At 47.8% G+C, this 17,498-nt stretch overlaps 1 protein-coding gene across 3 annotated transcripts in view; it reads right to left on the bottom strand.

Moving 5' to 3' along the window:
* zcchc9 (zinc finger, CCHC domain containing 9) overlaps window positions 1-15,106 on the bottom strand; it is a 68,197-nt gene extending 53,091 nt beyond the window's left edge. Inside the window, exon 1 of one of the 3 annotated variants that reach the window (XM_085989400.1) lies at window positions 15,000-15,106. The gene's annotated coding sequence lies outside the window, so the exon portion shown is untranslated. The other 2 variants (XM_085989401.1, XM_085989407.1) reach the window with 2 other exon arrangements.
* Window positions 15,107-17,498: the final 2,392 nt, after the last annotated feature.

The raw sequence follows: 17,498 nt of genomic DNA, 5'->3' as shown, positions 1-17,498 counted from the left end.
ATTGTGCGTTCAAGTCCCACTCCAGAGACTTGAACACATAATCCAGGCCGACACTTCAGTGTAGGTGTAGTAACCTGGGAGGTTATGAGTAACCTGATCCACCAGGTGGTGCTGTGGCAATTGGTCTCCTGCGTTAAGTCTGGTCGGTACTGGTTGTACTCTCTGTTTTTGCTGCCTCATGGCAGAAGCTTTTATGTGCAAGTGTTGATTAAACCATGTTACGGAGTTAACCTGTGTCCGTCTCCATCTATGGCCACCTCAAGATACCACATATGGCGACGAGAATAAAGGACGGAAAAGTTTTGGTGGATCAGTCATAGTTATGGAGAATTCGGAAGAGGTGCTCGGGTTGGTTAGCAAACTAGTCAGAAAAGCACGAGGCTAGGCCGCGGGAGTCGAAGCGAAGTTTGATTTTTTGGGCTGAAGTGACCGGACTCCAAGGATGGCAGGAACGGTAGGCTCCGTGGCACCTTTTGACAGCAAGTCGCAGTCTTGGGAGGAGTATTGTGAAATACTGAGCCATTTCTTTATGGCAAACGAGGTGGACCGTGCTGAAAAGAAAAGGGCCATTTTACTGAATTGTGTGGGAGCGCAAACCTATACACGGATGAGAAATCTGCTGAGCCTGGAGCGGCCAGGAGAAAAATCTTTTGACAAGTTGGTGAGTCTACTAAAGAATCATTTCAATCCGAAACCTAGTGAAATAGTACAGAGATGGAAATTCAATTTGAGGATTAGGAGGCCGGAAGAAAGCGTTACTGAGTATGTGGAGGAGCTTCGGAAGCTCGCACAGGACTGTAATTTTGGAAATACGCTCAGTCATGTTAAGGGACAGACTAGTATGCGGAGTTAACGACGACAGTATACAGCAAAGGTTGCTGTCAGAAGAAGGATTAACGTTTGAGACGGCACTTAAAAAAGCACAAGCCATGGAGACGGCTAACAAGGACATTAAGGACTTAAACAGTACGAGCAACCAGTGGGAGGAGCTGTTTTCAAGATGGAAGCTGGCGCGAAAAGTCCACCAGTCGGGGTTGGGGATTGCTACCAATGTGGCGGGATGAGCCATTATGCAAAGGACTGCAGGTTTGCAAAGGCAAAGTGCCACAATTGTGGAAAAATAGGGCACTTACAGAAAGTCTGTAAAAGGGCAGTGAGAGAAGCAGTGCTAAAGGGGCAAAGCATGCTAAAGGGGGGGGAGGGAGAAGTACACAAAGCGGGCAAATTACATACAAGAGGAGGAAGAGTCTAGTGAGTCGGTTTTCACTATATACAGTATAGACACTTCAAGGCCCAATGTACCCCCTCTCACTCAGTATTTGATAGTGAACGGAGGTCAAGTAAAGTTTGAGATTGACACCGGATGTAGTGTAACCATAATGTCGCAGGCTGAGTACGCCAAGCTATGGGGGGAAGCAAAAGTACCAGAGCTAGGTACACGCCCCATTAGTCTCAAAACCTACACAGGACAGAAGGTGGACATTTTGGGGGCGGCCGAAGTACAAGTGGAACACAAAAGAGTCACCAAAGAGCTTACGGTGGTAGTAGGGTCAGGGCCAAACCTGTTAGGGCGAGGGTGGATCAGTGAGTTGAGTGTGGACTGGCAGGCAATGAATAAAATGGAGGACAATACAGAGGCACTGCAAGAAGTGCTGATGAAGCATGAGTTAGTGTTCAAGGACGAACTGGGCACCTTAAGGGGAGCCACAGCCAAGATTCATGTAGCCAGTGATGCCACGCCTCGTTTCTTTAAACCAAGGTCGGTACCTTTTGCAATGAAAACCAAGGTTGAGGCGGAACTAGATCGCCTGCTAAAGGACAAAGTAATAGAACCAGTGAAATTTTCAGACTGGGCGGCACCAATAGTCCCGGTATTGAAGCCCGACGGTAACGTAAGGGTGTGTGGCGACTATAAGTTAACAGTGAACAGAGTATCATCACTGGAACAGTACCCCATTCCGCGAATGGAGGACATGTTAACATCGCTCGCTGGGGGAGAAAGATTCAGCAAACTGGACATGAGTCATGCGTATCAGCAGATATTGCTAGATGAAGAATCAAAAAAGTTTGCCACGGTGAACACGCACAAGGGGCTGTTCACGTATGCCAGGTTACCATTTGGTGTCAGTTCTAGCCCAGCATATTCCAACGGACTATGGAGGGCATTCTGCAGGGCATTCCAAAGGCGGCCGTGTACTTGGATGATATTCTGCTAACAGGAAGTGACGATCAGGATCACGTAAAAACACTGGACAAAGTGCTACAGCGGCTGGAAGAGGCGGGGCTACGCCTGAAACGGAGTAAGTGTAGTTTCATGGAGAAGGAAGTTACATTCCTGGGACATCGGGTGGATGCCACAGGCCTCCATCCATCACCAGGGAAAGTGCGGGCAGTGCAGGATGCACCTGCACCCACCTCAGTGACTGAACTGAAAGCCTATCTAGGGCTCCTGAATTATTATAACCGGTTTCTTCCAAACTTACCGATGCTGCTGGCACCCCTGCACAAACTGCTGAGAAAGGAGGAGCCATGGCGTTGGGGGCCAGAGCAAGCGAAAGCGTTTCAGCAGTCAAAGGAGCTACTTCAGTCCAGCAGGGTGTTAGTGCATTACGACGAGAAGGAGGAGCTGATAATGTCCTGTGACGCATCAACCTATGGAGTGGGGGCAGTGTTGGCCCACCGCATGCCTGATGGAGCAGAAAGGCCCATCGGGTTTGTTTCACGCACGCTCACAGCTGCGGAAAATAACTATTTACAGCTTGATAAAAAGGGGTTAGCCATTATATTTGGAGTAAAGAAATTCCATAAGTACATATATGGGAGGAAGTTTGTAATCAGTACTGACCACAAGTCTCTTATTAGCTTACTGAATGAGATGAAAGCGGTGCCTCAAATGGCATCACAGAGAATAATGAGATGGGCAGTAATACTAAGAGCCTATGAATATGTGATCACGTACAGAGCCGGCAAGGAAAACGGGAACGCTGATGCTCTCAGCCGCCCGCCCCTCTCAAAATCTCCTTGCAGTACTTCCCCTGAGGAGCACCTCCTGATGCTGGATCAGGAGATCAGTCCCCTGATGACTTCAGCGCAAATCCAGGGCTGGACAGCCAAGGACCCCGTTCTGTCAAGGGTCCGTGAGTATGTGTTGAAAGGATGGCCAGATCACCGTGAGGGACCGGAGTTCGCACCGTACAGACAGAGACAGCACGAGCTCAGTGTCCAAGATGGATGTGTGCTATGGGAAGCACGTATCATAGTCCCAGAGCGGGGACGCTCTACTTTGATGGAACAGTTGCATCAATCGCACCCAGGAATGACTAGAATGAAAGGACTGGCTAGGAGCTACCTGTGGTGGCCTAACTTGGATGCTGAAATTGAGTCAAAGGTAAAATTGTAGTGTATGTACCTTTAAGAGAGAACTGCTTTTACAGCTCCTGTATACTGTAGTACCGGCAGTGACCACACCTGTATATAAGCCTTGAGTATGCCTCTGTACCCCAGTCTTGAGACTACCCTACTCCAGTAAATACCTGTTGATTGTTAAGTTACAGTATCCGTGTGGTTATTGAAAAACATCATACTCTCAGAATCACGGATTCGAGTGTCGATTCAAATCTACCTGCAACTCTGCATTTCCCTTCGAGGATTCGCTCCGGGAGGGCGGTGGAAAAAAGTCGAGGCCAGAAACACGGGCGTCGACCACGAGCAACCGCCCAGTCGTCTGGCAGAGAGTGAACATCGCAGGGGAGGCTGTGGAGAGCCGGGCTTGGTTCCCCAGCCACGACGATCAGCAATAGACTGACGACAGGTACAGCGCAGACCCTTCCCGGACAGCGGCGGCTGGAGCCGACCGACGGCCGAGAGAAAGCCGAGCAGCATCGACGGGGTAAGACAGAGGGTGAAGCGCACAGGGCGCAGCCGGGGGTTGAAAACCGAGCGGCGTCGAGGAAAAACAAAACGGAGAGAGGGTAAAGCAACAGCCGGGTTCAGGACCGAGCGGCGGAAACGGGAAAGGCGCACACGACCAGAAGGATTGTTGGTTCAAGGACCAAGTGTGCAGACAGTGTGGAAAAGCAGGACACATAGCAAGAGTCTGCAGGTCTGGGAAGAAAACCAACAGTAAGAAATTTCCACAGGAGAAGTACAAAAGGTACACAAGGTGATGGTCAGTAGTTCAGACGAACAGAAAAGTGACACAGACTCCGGAAGCAAGGAGCTGGGTTGTCTGAAACTACACAAGGTAACCAAAATGGAGGATCACCAGACTATCTGGCTTACACTCAAGATAGACGGAGTCCAAGTGGAAATGGAATTGGACACAAGATCAGCCATAACAGTCATAAAGCAAAGGGACTACAAGCGGCTATTTTCACATATACCCTTGAAAGCTACAGAGGTTCTCTTGAAGACGTACACAGGGCAAAAAGTCTACCCCAAAGGAAAAATAAGGGTGAAAGTGATATATAAAGGCCAGGAAATACCTAAAATGGATATATATGTATTGCCAGATGGAGGACCACCACTGCTAGGACGTGAATGGATCCAGAAGATACAATTAGATTGGCATTCCATACAGACACTGAAGGTTGAGGCCAAAAAGGATGACGATGTCACACCTGGACGACTGTCAAAAATGCTAACTGACGCAAAAGAAGTGTTCCAGGAGGGACTCGGAACACTAAAAGGCATAACAGCAACGATTAAAATAGAGGAAAATGCAAGCCCAAAGTTTCTTAAGACCAGACCAGTGCCTTATGCGATCAGACCAGCTGTCGAAGCAGAGCTGGAAGGGTTGGAACGTTCAGGAGTACTGTCCAAAGTAGACTGGAGCGAGTGGGCTACACCCATCGTTCCTGTAATGAAGAGGTCGTTGAGTAATACGCCTGGGGAATCAAAGGTGGTCCATATCTGTGGGGATTTTAAGGTGACAGTGAACCCAGTCCTTCACACGGTACAATATCCACTTCCACGAATTGAGGATATTTTCGCCTCGCTATCTGGAGGTAAACGCTTCACCAAAATTGATCTAGCCCAGGCGTACTTGCAAATGGAGGTAGAAGAAGCCTCGAAACAATACCTTACGATTAACACTCATAAAGGTCTCTATCAATACAACCGGCTGGTGTTCGGGGTAGCATCGGCTCTGGCTATTTGGCAAAGGGCAATGGATCAAGTCCTGCAAGGGATTCCAGGGACCCAGTGTTATTTGGACGACATCCTGGTCACGGGCGAAAATGAGTGATCACCTCGCCAACTTGGAGAAGGTGCTCACCAGATTAAAGGAATATGGGCTACGAGCTAATCGCCACAAGTGCGAGTTTTTCCAGAAGCAGATCTCGTATTGTGGCCACGTCATCGATGAAGAGGGGTTACATAAGTCCCCTGAAAAGATTGAGGCAGTAGTCAAGGCTCCAGCACCGGAAAATGTGTCACAACTGAGGTCGTTCCTCGGGCTGGTAAACTACTACCATAAGTTCTTACCAAATTTGTCCACGGTATTACACCCACTGAACACCCTACTGCAAACAGGGGTACCATGGAAGTGGAATGACAAACGTAGACGAGCTTTCCAGAAGTGTAAAGAATTGATCACATCAAAAGAGGTGTTGGCCCATTTCAACCCAGCACTACCAATTCATTTGGCATGTGATGCATCATCCTATGGTATAGGAGCGGTGCTGTCGCACAAATTCCCAGACGGGTTGGAGAGGCCAGTAGCCTTTGCATCTCGGTCACTAACCTCAGCCGAGCGCAACTATGCCCAGATTGACAGGGAGGCCCTCAGCCTAGTACGGGGAGTAAAAAAATTCAACCACTATCTGCATGGGCAGAAGTTCACCTTGCTGACTGACCACCAACCACTTGTCTCCATCTTTAATCCTAAGAAGGGCGTTCCAGTAATGACGGCACAACGGTTACAAAGATGGTCCCTGTTTCTAGGGGCGAATCAATATGAAATAGAATATAAAGGCACGAAACAGCATGGAAACGCTGATGGGCTATCGCGCCTGCCACTGCCTACTGTGGAGGAAGCACCAGCAGTGGACCCTATCGAGATATTTTATTCGTCAATAATTGAAGGATTGCCAGTAACGAACGCGGATATAGAGAAGGAGACCCGCAATGATCCGACGCTGTCTCGGGTATATGATTTGACAGTGAGGGGATGGCCAACACATGGCGACTCACTGTTGCCAGCATTCTCATCCAGAAGAGAACAGCTGTCAGTATGCCAGGGGACAGTGATGTGTGGATCCAGAGTGGTGATTCCACCCAAGTTAAGGGAGAGAGTGCTAAAATGAGCTACATGAAGGTCATCTGGGGGGAGTGAAAATGAATAGCCTTGCTAGGGCTTATGTGTGGTGGCCGGGAATCGATCAACAAATCAAAGACCTAACCAAGAGCTGCTCAGGATGCCAGAAGGTCCAAAATGCACCACCACATGCCCCTCTACACCCATGGGAGTGGCCCTCCTCTCCATGGCAACGGGTGCATATTCATTTTTCTGGTCCATTTATGGACTCAGTGTTCTTAATAGCAGTGGATGCTCATTCGAAGTGGCCTGAGGTGATAAAAATGTCCTCAACCACTACAGAGAGAAAGATTGCAGTCCTATGGACCATATTTGCCAGGAACAGCTTGCCAGAGCAGATTTGCTCTGATAATGGACCACAGTTTGTGTCCGAAGAGTTTCGAAAATTTATGAGAAGGAATGGGGTAAGGCATTACACATCCGCCCCGTATCATCCAGCCACAAATGGATTGGCTGAGAGGTTCGTACAAACCTTTAAGAAGGCGATAAAGGCCATGTGCGACGATGAAATTCCACTACAGCATAAGGTGGACAATTTCTTATTAGTCTACCGAAACGCGACACATGCAGTTACCAACCAGACCCCGGCCATGATGTTCTTCAACCGAAGGTTGCGATCTCGTCTGGACTTGCTTAGACCAAATGTGCGAAGAAATGTTGAGGATAAACAATTCCAGCACATCAATGAGAAGCCGACAAGCAGCTTCAATGTAGGACAACCAGTCTTGGCCCGTGACTACTGTAACGTCCGTGTGTAATTGAGACACGGACTGCAGAAGTTGGTTATAACAGGTGTTTACTGAATGGAGACAAAACTGGAACTACTATACAAACTTATATACAGGGGTGGTCACTACTGGTACTGCAGTATACAGGGGCTGCAGAATATAGTTCCTTCTTCAAGGTACATACACTACAATTCCTCCCCTTTTAGCTAAACAGTACATAACATTCGATTAATAATTAAATAACATATTTACAATTAAAGTTGCTATATACATTAGCTGAAGTTAATCAATTATAAATTCAGTCTTTGAGGAGGCTTCCTGATTCTGTCCGGATAACGCCTCTTTGGGGTATCAGGTTCTTCTGGCAAAGTTGATTCGGGATCAACGTCGTTGTTTGGTTCGTCTGCTTCCAATATCACCGATTCTGAGGTAGATGCAATTGATACTTCGGTTTCATCACCAGGTGTATAGGATCGTGCTGTAGATTTGACGTTTTCCAGTGACTCTAGAATCTGGTCAGCATGGCGTCTTATAATGCTCTCTCCAACGTCCACGGTATACATTAGAGGTCCTTGCCGTGTGCAGATCGTTCCTCGCTGCCATTTCTCTGTGCGGTAGTCCCGGGCCAAAACTGGTTGACCTATCTTGAAACTCTTGGTTGGCCTTTCATTCATATTCTGAAACTGCCTGTTCTCCACATCTCTTCTGATGTTTGGCTTAACCAAATACAAGTGGCATCTTAGTCTTCGATTGAAGAACATCATGGCTGGAGTTTGGTTGGTAACCGCATGTGTCGCATTCCGGTAGGCAAACAAGAAGTTATCCACCTTGTGTTGTAGGGGTATATCTTCATTACACATGGCCTTGTTAGCCTTCTTGAATGTTTGAACAAACCTCTCAGCCAATCCATTGGTGGCTGGATGATATGGGGCGGATGTATAATGCTTAACACCATTGTTCTTTAAGAACCTCCGGAACTCTTCAGACACAAACTGTGGTCCATTGTCAGAGCAAATCTGTTCAGGCAGCCCATTTCTGGCGAATATGGTTCGTAAGACTGTGATAGTTTTTTCTGTGGTGGTTGAGGACATTTTTATTACCTCTGGCCACTTTGAATGTGCATCCACCGCAATTAAAAACATCGAGTCCATAAATGGACCAGCAAAATCAATGTGTACCCTTTGCCATGGAGATGAGGGCCACTCCCATGGATGTAGAGGGGCTTGTGGTGGGGCGTTTTGGACCTTCTGGCATCCTGTACAGCTCTTGGTCATCTCTTCGATTTCTCTGTCGATTCCCGGCCACCACACAAACGCTCTGGCTAAGTTCTTCATTTTTACCCCTCCCAGATGACCCTCATGAAGCTCATTGAGCACTCTATCCTTCAATTTGGGTGGAATTACTACTCTGAATCCACACATCAAGGTTCCTCGGCACACTGATAGCTGTTCTCTTCTCGGCGAGAATGCTGGCAACAGTGGTTCACCGTGTGCTGGCCATCCCTTCACCGTTAAATCATAGACCCTGGAGTGCGTTGGGTCATTTCGTGTTTCCTTTTCTATGTTTGCATTCGTCACAGGTAGACATTCGACTATGGTCGAGTGGAATATCTCCACAGGATCCACTGCAGGTGCTTCTTCCACCGTCGGCAACGGTAGGCGCGACAATCCATCAGCATTCCCATGCTGTTTAGTTCCTTTGTACTCGATGTCATATTGGTGTGCCCCTAGGAAAAGGGACCACCTCTATAGCCGTTGTGCTGTCATTATCGGGACGCCCTTCTTAGGGTTGAAAATGGAGACAAGAGGTTGATGATCAGTTAGTAGAGTAAATTTCTGTCCGTGCAGGTAGTGATTGAACTTCTTCATCCCCCACACCAGCCTGAGGGCCTCTCTGTCAATCTGGGCGTAGTTACGCTCGGCTGCAGTTAACGAGCGTGACGCAAAAGCTATCGGCCTCTCTGAACCATCAAGGGATTTATGTGACAGTACCGCTCCAATGCCGTAGGGAGACGCATCACAAGGCAGTCTTATCGGTAGTGATGGGTTGTAGTGAGCCAATACTTCTCTTGAAGTGATTAGGTCCTTACTCTTCTGAAAGGCCCGCTTACATTCATCGCTCCATTTCCATGCTACTCCAGTTTGTAACAGGGCGTTCAGTGGGTGCAGAATTGTGGACAAATTCGGCAAAAACTTATGGTAGTAATTCACCAATCCGAGGAATGACCTCAGTTGCGACACATTTTCAGGCGCTGGAGCCTTAACTACCGCTTCAATTTTGTCAGGGGACTTATGCAACCCCTCTTCATCAATCACGTGGCCACAATACGATATTTGTTTCTTAAAAAACTCATACTTGGGGCGATTGGCTCATAGCCCATGTTCTCTTAGTCTAGTGAGCACCTGCTCTAGGTTGGCAAGGTGTTCACTGTCATTTTCACCTGTCACTAGGATGTCGTCCAAGTAACACTGAGTCCCCGGAATCCCTTGCAGGACTTGTTCCATCGCTCTTTGCCATATAGCCGGAGCTGATGCAACTCCGAATACCAGTCGATTATACTGGTAAAGACCTTTGTGAGTGTTTATCGCGAGATATTTCCCAGAGGATTCTTCAACCTCCATCTGCAAATATGCTTGCGCTAGGTCAATTTTTGTAAAACATTTCCCTCCAGATAGTGAGGCGAAAATATCTTCTATCCTCGGAAGAGGATACTGTACTGTGTGAAGGACTGGGTTCACAGTCATCTTGAAGTCCCCACAGATGCGAACCTTCCTTGGCTCCTCAGAACTATTGTTTAACGTTTTCTTCATGACAGGAACGATGGGTGTCGCCCACTCGCTCCAGTCTACCTTAGATAACACGCCTGCATTCTCCAGATTCTCCAGCTCTGCCTCGATGGCTGGGCGAATTGCATACGGTACCGGTCTGGCTTTGAAAAACTTGGGAATTGCATTCTCTTCTATTTTTATCGAGGCGGTTATGCCTTTAAGAGTTCCCAGTTCTTGTTGAAATACCTCTTTAGCGTTAGCCAAGATTTTTTGACAATCGTCGAGGTGTGACATCGTCATCCTTTTTACCAGCCACAGTCAGTGCCTGAATGGAGTGCCAGTCTGAACTTATCTTTCTGGTCCATTCACGTCCCAATAACGGTGGTCCACCATCTTGCAGTATGTACAGATACAATTTCTGTATTTCCTTGCCGTTGTATTCGACAGGCACCCTTATTTTCCCTCTGGGGTATACTTTCTGCCCCGTATATGTCTTCAAGACAATGGATGTGTCTTTCAAGGGTATGTGTGAGAATAGCCGCTCGTAGTCTCGTCGATTCATGACGGTCAGGGCTGATCCTGTATCCAATTCCATTTTGACTTGGGACCCTGCTATCGTGAGGGTGACCCAAATGGTTCGGTGATCCTCTTTTGTGATTACGTTGTGTATTGAGACAGCTTAGTCTCTTGTTCCTGGATTCACTATCGCTCTTCTGGTCTTCGGAACGACTGTCCGTCATCTTTTGTACTTTCCTGTACTTTTCCTTAGTAGTCTTTTTGTTGTCATTAGTCTTCTTGCCGGACCTACAAACTCGTGCAATGTGTCCCATCTTTCCGCATTGCCTGCATGTTTTGTCCTTGGACCATCAGTCCTTCTGGTCATGGGTTGTTCTGCTGCAGCGATAACATTTTTCAAATCCCCGTGTCATTTCATGGGTGCCGTATTCCTGTGGCTTTTGCTGTATTTCCGCAGCTCCCCTTGCTGCTGCTTCGTACGATACTGCCACGCTGAAAGCCTTATCTAGCGTCAGCTCTTTCTCTGAGAGTAACCTCTTCTGGGTTCCTTCACTCAGGAGTCCACAGACAAATTTGTCCCGTAGGGTATCTGCCAGTCCTGCTCCAAATTGGCAGTGCTTTGATAGCTTGCGTAGTTCCGTAAGGTAATCAGCATTGCTCTCATCTTTATGCTGATTTCTCTTGTGGAATTTAAATCTTTCTGCTATCAGCAGCGGTGTAGGATTTAGGTGTTCCTGTAGGATATCAACAATTTTGTTAAAACTCTTCTCCATCGGTTTGACTGGAGTGATCAGGTTCCGCAATAGGCCGTACGTTCTTGCGCCCATTAAGTTTAGTAGTACCGATGCCTTTTTCTCATCGGCTACTTCATTTGCCTTGCAATATACTTCGACTCTTTCCACATACGTGGTCCAGTCTTCTATTGCATTATCGAAGGCAGTGATATTGCCAGTCTTCGGCATCTTGGAGATCTAAGATGGCGCCTCCCGCACTTTGCCTTCTTCCCCGATTGAACAAAATGGCACCTCCCGCGCTTTGCCTTCTTCCCCGCTGGATTAAGATGGCGCCTCCCGCGCTTTCTGTCTTTTCCGCTGCTGCCAGGGCTGTTGCAAGCGTTTTTATGCCTTGATGGAGACGCCCTATGGTCTTCGCGCACTTACCCCCGCGCTGCTGCCAGCACCGCTCTCCGCGGTCCCCGTGGCAAACTGCAGCTCCTCGCGGCTTTCTGCGCTTCTAATTTATTTTATTTTAATTACTGTTCCCGTCGTCAGAGCAGACCCTATGGGACACTTTCCTCCCTCTTCTCGGGTCTGTACGCTGCCCGGCTTCGTAGCACCAGCTGCGCCCTGTGTGCTCCACCCTCTCTCTCCTCGTCCCGACAACGCTGCTCAGCCCCGTTGAAAAGCCACCCAATCGAGCTCTAGCCCGCCGCAGCCCAGGAAGGATCAGTGCACTACCTGCCACCAGCCCGATTAGCTGGAACACCATAGACTGGATAACCAAGCCCCGCTCTCGACAGCCTCTCCTGCAAATCTTCGAATTCGATGAATCAGACGGCGGTTGCCCACGGTCGACGCCCGTTTCTTCTGTTTGTTTTTTTCTTTTCTTTTTGGATTTCTTCCTTCTGGCCTCGACCTCGAACAACTTCGCTTCAGGGATGGATCCCCGTGAGGTGGTGCAGAACTGTAGGTAAGTTCGGATCTGTTCGTCGCCAATGTAACGTCCGTGTGTAATTGAGACACGGACTGCAGAAGTTGGTTATAACAGGTGTTTACTGAATGGAGACAAAACTGGAACTACTATACAAAGTTACTACACAGGCTTATATACAGGGGTGGTCACTACTGGTACTGCAGTATACAGGGGCTGCAGAAAATAGTTCCTTCTTCAAGGTACATACACTACAACTACCGAACAGAGAAATGGCAACCCGGAACGACATGCACACGGCAGGGGCCATTAATGTACACAGTGGATGTCGGGGAGAACATTGTGAGATGCCACGTTGATCAGATCTTAGCGTCACAGGAACAAGTCAACCCCATGTCTTGCGTACCTGGGGATGAACCCAACATACCGGTAGCATCTACCTCCGAACCAGTAGCAGTGGAACCCGATGAACTAACCGATAAAAAGGGGCCAGAATCGCCTCCGCACCAAGAACAAGAACCTCAGGAAAGGCGCTATCCCGAAAGGATCAGGAAGCCGCCCCAAAGACTGAATCTATAAATGGACTATTGTTGTTTAATGTACATGTTAAAGTGTTAATTGTTATTTGAATATTATGGGTACTACTAATCTAAAAAGGGGAGGAATTGTAGTGTATGTACCTTTAAGAGAGAACTACTTTTACAGCTCCTGTATACTGTAGTACCGGCAGTGACCACACCTGTATATAAGCCTTGAGCATGCCTCTGTACCCCAGTCTTGAGACTACCCTACTCCAGTAAATACCTGTTGATTAAGTTACAGCATCCGTGTGGTTATTGAAAAACATCATACTCTCAGAATCACAGATCTAACAAAAGTCATGCACTGTATGTCAGGAACAGAGGAAAGCACCTGCCGGGGCATCACTCCATCCCTGGGAGTGGCCCAGCAAACCCTGGAGGAGAATTTACACAGACTATGCGGGACCTTTTATGGGCAAAATGTTTTTGGTCCTGGTTGACGCTCACTCAAAGTGGATCGACGTTTATCCAGTGAGCTCTGCAACGACTGATGCCACACTGAATTGTCTCAGGAACAGCTTCAGCACGCATGGTATTCCAGAAATGATTGTATCCGACAATGCACAGTGTTTTGTTAGTGAAGGGAGCAAAGAATTCATGGTAAGGAATGGAATCACACATGTCACCTCGGCTCCATATCACCCAGCCTCAAATGAGTTAGCCGAGCGAGCCATGCAGACTTTTAAGGAGCTCATGAGGAAGAGTTCAGGTGACACCCTGGAGACCAAGCTCAATAGAGCCTTGTTTAGTTATCGTATAACACCCCAAGCTACCACGGGGCTTTCTCCGGCTGAGTTGATGATGGGGAGAAAATTGCGGTGCACGTTAGACCTGATACACCCAGATCTCAAAAGCAAGGTTGAGACAAAACAAACAAACCAAAAAGCGTACCATGACAAACATACTAAAGCGCGCCATTTCGCCATAGGGGACTCTGTGTACACCCGGAACTTCGGCTATGGACCTAAATGGATACCAGGACTAATCCAGGACATTACAGGACCTGTGTCGTACTCCGTGTTACTAGGGGATGGTCGAGGGGTTTGTCGGCATGTGGATCAGCTTTTCAGCCGGCAGCAGGGGGAACTGCCTCAGATGGAACAAAGGGCAGTAGAGGAGGCTGTTCCAGGACCCAGCACGGCTTATAAGGTGCCAGTGGACACTGGTACTGCCAGGCCACAGCGGGACAGAGTAAAACCAACATTAGAGACTACTCCAATCTCAAGTGCGAGTGAATCTGAGAATCCACAAGTGGAATTAAGACATTCACAAAGGATTCGCAAGCAACCAGAAAGACTTATACAAACCTGTTAAATTAGTCAGGGGTTAACCATGGTTAGAGCATACTGGTTAATTAAAATGTAGTACCTAGTAAGGGTTATTGTTTAAGAATTGCATACAGCAATCTTAAGGGGGGAGGAGTGTAGTAACCTGGGAGGTTATGAGTAACCTGATCCACCAGGTGGTGCTGTGGCAATTGGTCGCCTGAGTTAAGTCTGGTCGGTACTGGTTGTACTCTCTGTTTTTGCTGCCTCATGGCAGAAGCTTTTATGTGCAAGTGTTGATTAAACCATGTTACGGCGTTAACCTGTGTCCGTCTCCATCTATGGCCACCTCAAGATACCACAGTAGGATTGAGGGATTGCTGCACTATAGGAGGTACTGTCAATCGGATGAGATGTTAAAGCAAAGTCCCACCTGCCCTCTCGGTGACATAAAAGATCTGAAGGCACTATTTCAAAGAGCAAGGGAGTTCTCCACAGTGTCCTGGCCAATATTTAACTCTTAACCAACATCAGCAAGACAGAGAATCTGGTCATTGTCACATTTATGTTTGTGGGACCTTGCTTTGTGCAAATTGGCTGCTACGTTTCCTACATTACAACAGTGACTACACTTCAAAAGTACTTTATTGCTGTAAAGCACTTTGGGAAGTCTTGGGGTTGTGAAAGGCGCTATGTAAATGCAAGTCTTTCTTTATTCAATCACACTTATGACTAGTCTTTTTGATGATGCATGCAGAGACCTTGAGGTGATAGCCGCTCATCGCAAAGCACCCAGTCTTGCTACTGTAGCCGCAATGTTGATACGGCTGGCCGAGTTAAGCTTCAGGTCAATGGCGTTCCCCAAGATATTGATAGTGGGGGAGACGGCGCTGACGGTGCCACTGAAGGTTGCGGGGGGACGGGGAGGTTTTCTCTTGTTCGAGGTGGTCATTACCCTGGCACCAATGTTACCTGTCCCGTCAGTCCAGAGCCTGCTGCAGGATGATGAGGGCTGCTCCTTCCAGCAGTTGTGGATGGAGCTGACTCTGTGGAATGGTCAGTGAAGAAGCCGCTTCCCGAGCTGAGGGCGGAGTCAATACCCGGGGTGTAAGTGTGGACCCGGACTGTCTCTGCAGTAAGAGGGGCCCGGGTCAAACTCGGTTTATTTGTTTTACCTGATTTAACGCGTGTTCCAGCCGAGTCCTCACTTCCGGTGTCGCAGTCAAACCGATCCGTCCGGTCCCAAAAGCAGCGCAACTGTTCCGGGGCCTAAAACTGGAGGAGCGCAGCAGAGAACAGGGAACAACCCCAGAGCAAATCACTGAGTGTACTGGGAACAGGGAATAACCCAGAGCAAATCACTGAGTGTACTGGGAACAGGGAATAACCCAGAGCAAATCACTGAGTGTACTGGGAACAGGGAATAACCCAGAGCAAATCACTAAGTGTACTGGGAACAGGGAATAACCCAGAGCAAATCACTGACTGTACTGGGAACAGGGAACAACCCACAGCAAATCACTGAGTGTACCGGGAACAGGGAACAACCCAGAGCAAATCACTAAGTGTACTGGGAACGGAATAACCCAGCGCAAATCACTGACTATATTGGGAACAGGGAATAACCCAGAGCAAATCACTGCCTGTACTGGGAACAGGGAACAACCCAGAAACATAGAAACATAGAAGATAGGAGCAGGAGTAGGCCATTCGGCCCCTCGAGCCTGCTCCGCCATTCAATGCGATCATGGCTGATCATCCAAATTCAGTACCCTGTCCCTGCCTTCTCCCCATAGCCCTTGATCCCTTTAGCCTTAAGAAATATATCCAACTCCTTCTTGAATATATTTAATGAATTGGCCTCTACTGCCTTCTTTGGTAGAAAATTCCACAGGTTCACCACTCTGGGTGAAGAAATTCCTCCTCATCTCTGTCCTAAATGGCTTACCCCTTATCCTTAGACTGTGACCCCTGGTTCTGGACTCCCCGACCATCGGGAACATCCTTCCTGCATCTAGTCCAGTCCTGTCAGAATTTTATAAGTTTCAATGAGATCCCCTCTCATTCTTCTAAACTCCAGCGAGTACAAGCCTAATCGACCCAATCTCTCCTCATACATCATTCCTGCCATCCCAGGTATCAGCCTGGTGAATCTTCGCTGAACTCCTTCCATGGCAAGAACATCCTTCCTCAGATAAGGCAACCAAAACTGCACACAATACTCAAGGTGTGGTCTCACCAAGGCCCTGTACAACTGCAGCAAGACATCCTTGTTCCTGTACTCGAAACCTCTCGCTACGAAGGCCAACATACCATTTGCTTTCTTAACCGCCTGCTGCACCTGCATGCTTATCTTCAGCGACTGGTGCACAAGGACACCCAGGTCTCGTTGCACTTCCACTTCTCCCAATCTATTGCCATTCAGATAATAATCTGCCTTCCTGTTTTTGCTACCACAGTGGATAACCTCACATTTATCCATGTTATATTGCATCTGCCATGCTTCTGCCCAATCACCCAACCTGTCCAAATCAGGTATAGGTAAAGATCCGGATGAGGTCCTAAAAGCTGAATATAGGGAGTTAGGAGGTAAATTAAAAAATAGGACCTCAAAGGTAGTAATCTCAGGATTGCTACCAGTGCCACGTGCTAGTCAGAGTAGAAATAGAAGGATACTTCAAATGAATACGTGGCTAGAGGAATGGTGCAAGGGGGAGGGATTCAAATTCCTGAGACATTGGAACCGATTCTGGGGGAGGTGGGACCAGTACAAACCGGATGGTCTGCACCTGGGCAGGACCGGGACCGATGTCCTTGGGGGGGGGGGGGGTTTGCTAGTGCTGTGGGGGAGGGTTTAAACTAAAATGGCAGGGGGTTGGGAACCTGAGCAGGGAGACAAATGAAAGGGAAACAAGGATAGAAGCAAAAGACAGGAAGGAGAAAACAAAGGTGGCAATCAGAGAAATCAAGGGTTTAAAACAAACATGGCCACAGTAAATAATAATTCTAAAAGGTCTAAGAGCGTTAAAAAAACAAGCCTGAAGGCTTTGTGTCTTAATGCAAGGAGCATTCGTAATAATGTGGATGAATCAGCAGCGCAAATAGTGGTAAATGAATATGATATGATTGGCATTACGGAAACATGGCTCCAGGGGGACCAAGGCTGGGAACTCAACATCCAGGGGTATTCAATATTCAGGAAAGATAGGCAAAAAGGAAAAGGAGGTGGGGTAGCATTGCTGGTTAAAGAGGGGATTAACACAATTGTGGAGGAGGAATTCCTGGAGTGTATACGGGATGGTTTCCTGGACCAATATGTCGAGGAACCAACTAGGGATCAGGCCATCTTAGACTGGGTATTATGCAATGAGAAAGGATTAATTAGCAATCTTGTTGTGCGAGGCCCCTTGGGTCGGAGCGATCATAATATGATAGAATTCTTCATTAAGATGGAGAGTGAAGTAGTTGACTCAGAGACTAAATCCTGAATTTAAATAAAGGGAACTATGATGGTATGAGACGCGAGTTGGGTAGGATTGATTGGGGAATGTCACTCAAAGGGTTGATGGTGGATAGGCAATGGCAAACATTCAAAGATCGCATGGATGAACTACAGAATTTGTTTATCTCAGTTTGGCAAAAAATAAATCAAAAAAGGTGACTCAACCGTGGCT

This window comes from Somniosus microcephalus, chromosome 1 (genome assembly GCF_052327205.1).
Source record: "Somniosus microcephalus isolate GS21.2 chromosome 1, FLI_Smic_1.0, whole genome shotgun sequence".
NCBI classification, from domain to species: Eukaryota; Metazoa; Chordata; class Chondrichthyes; order Squaliformes; family Somniosidae; genus Somniosus; species Somniosus microcephalus.
The sequence above is the reverse complement of the archived record's forward strand: the minus strand, read 5'-3'. Positions and strand labels throughout refer to the sequence as shown.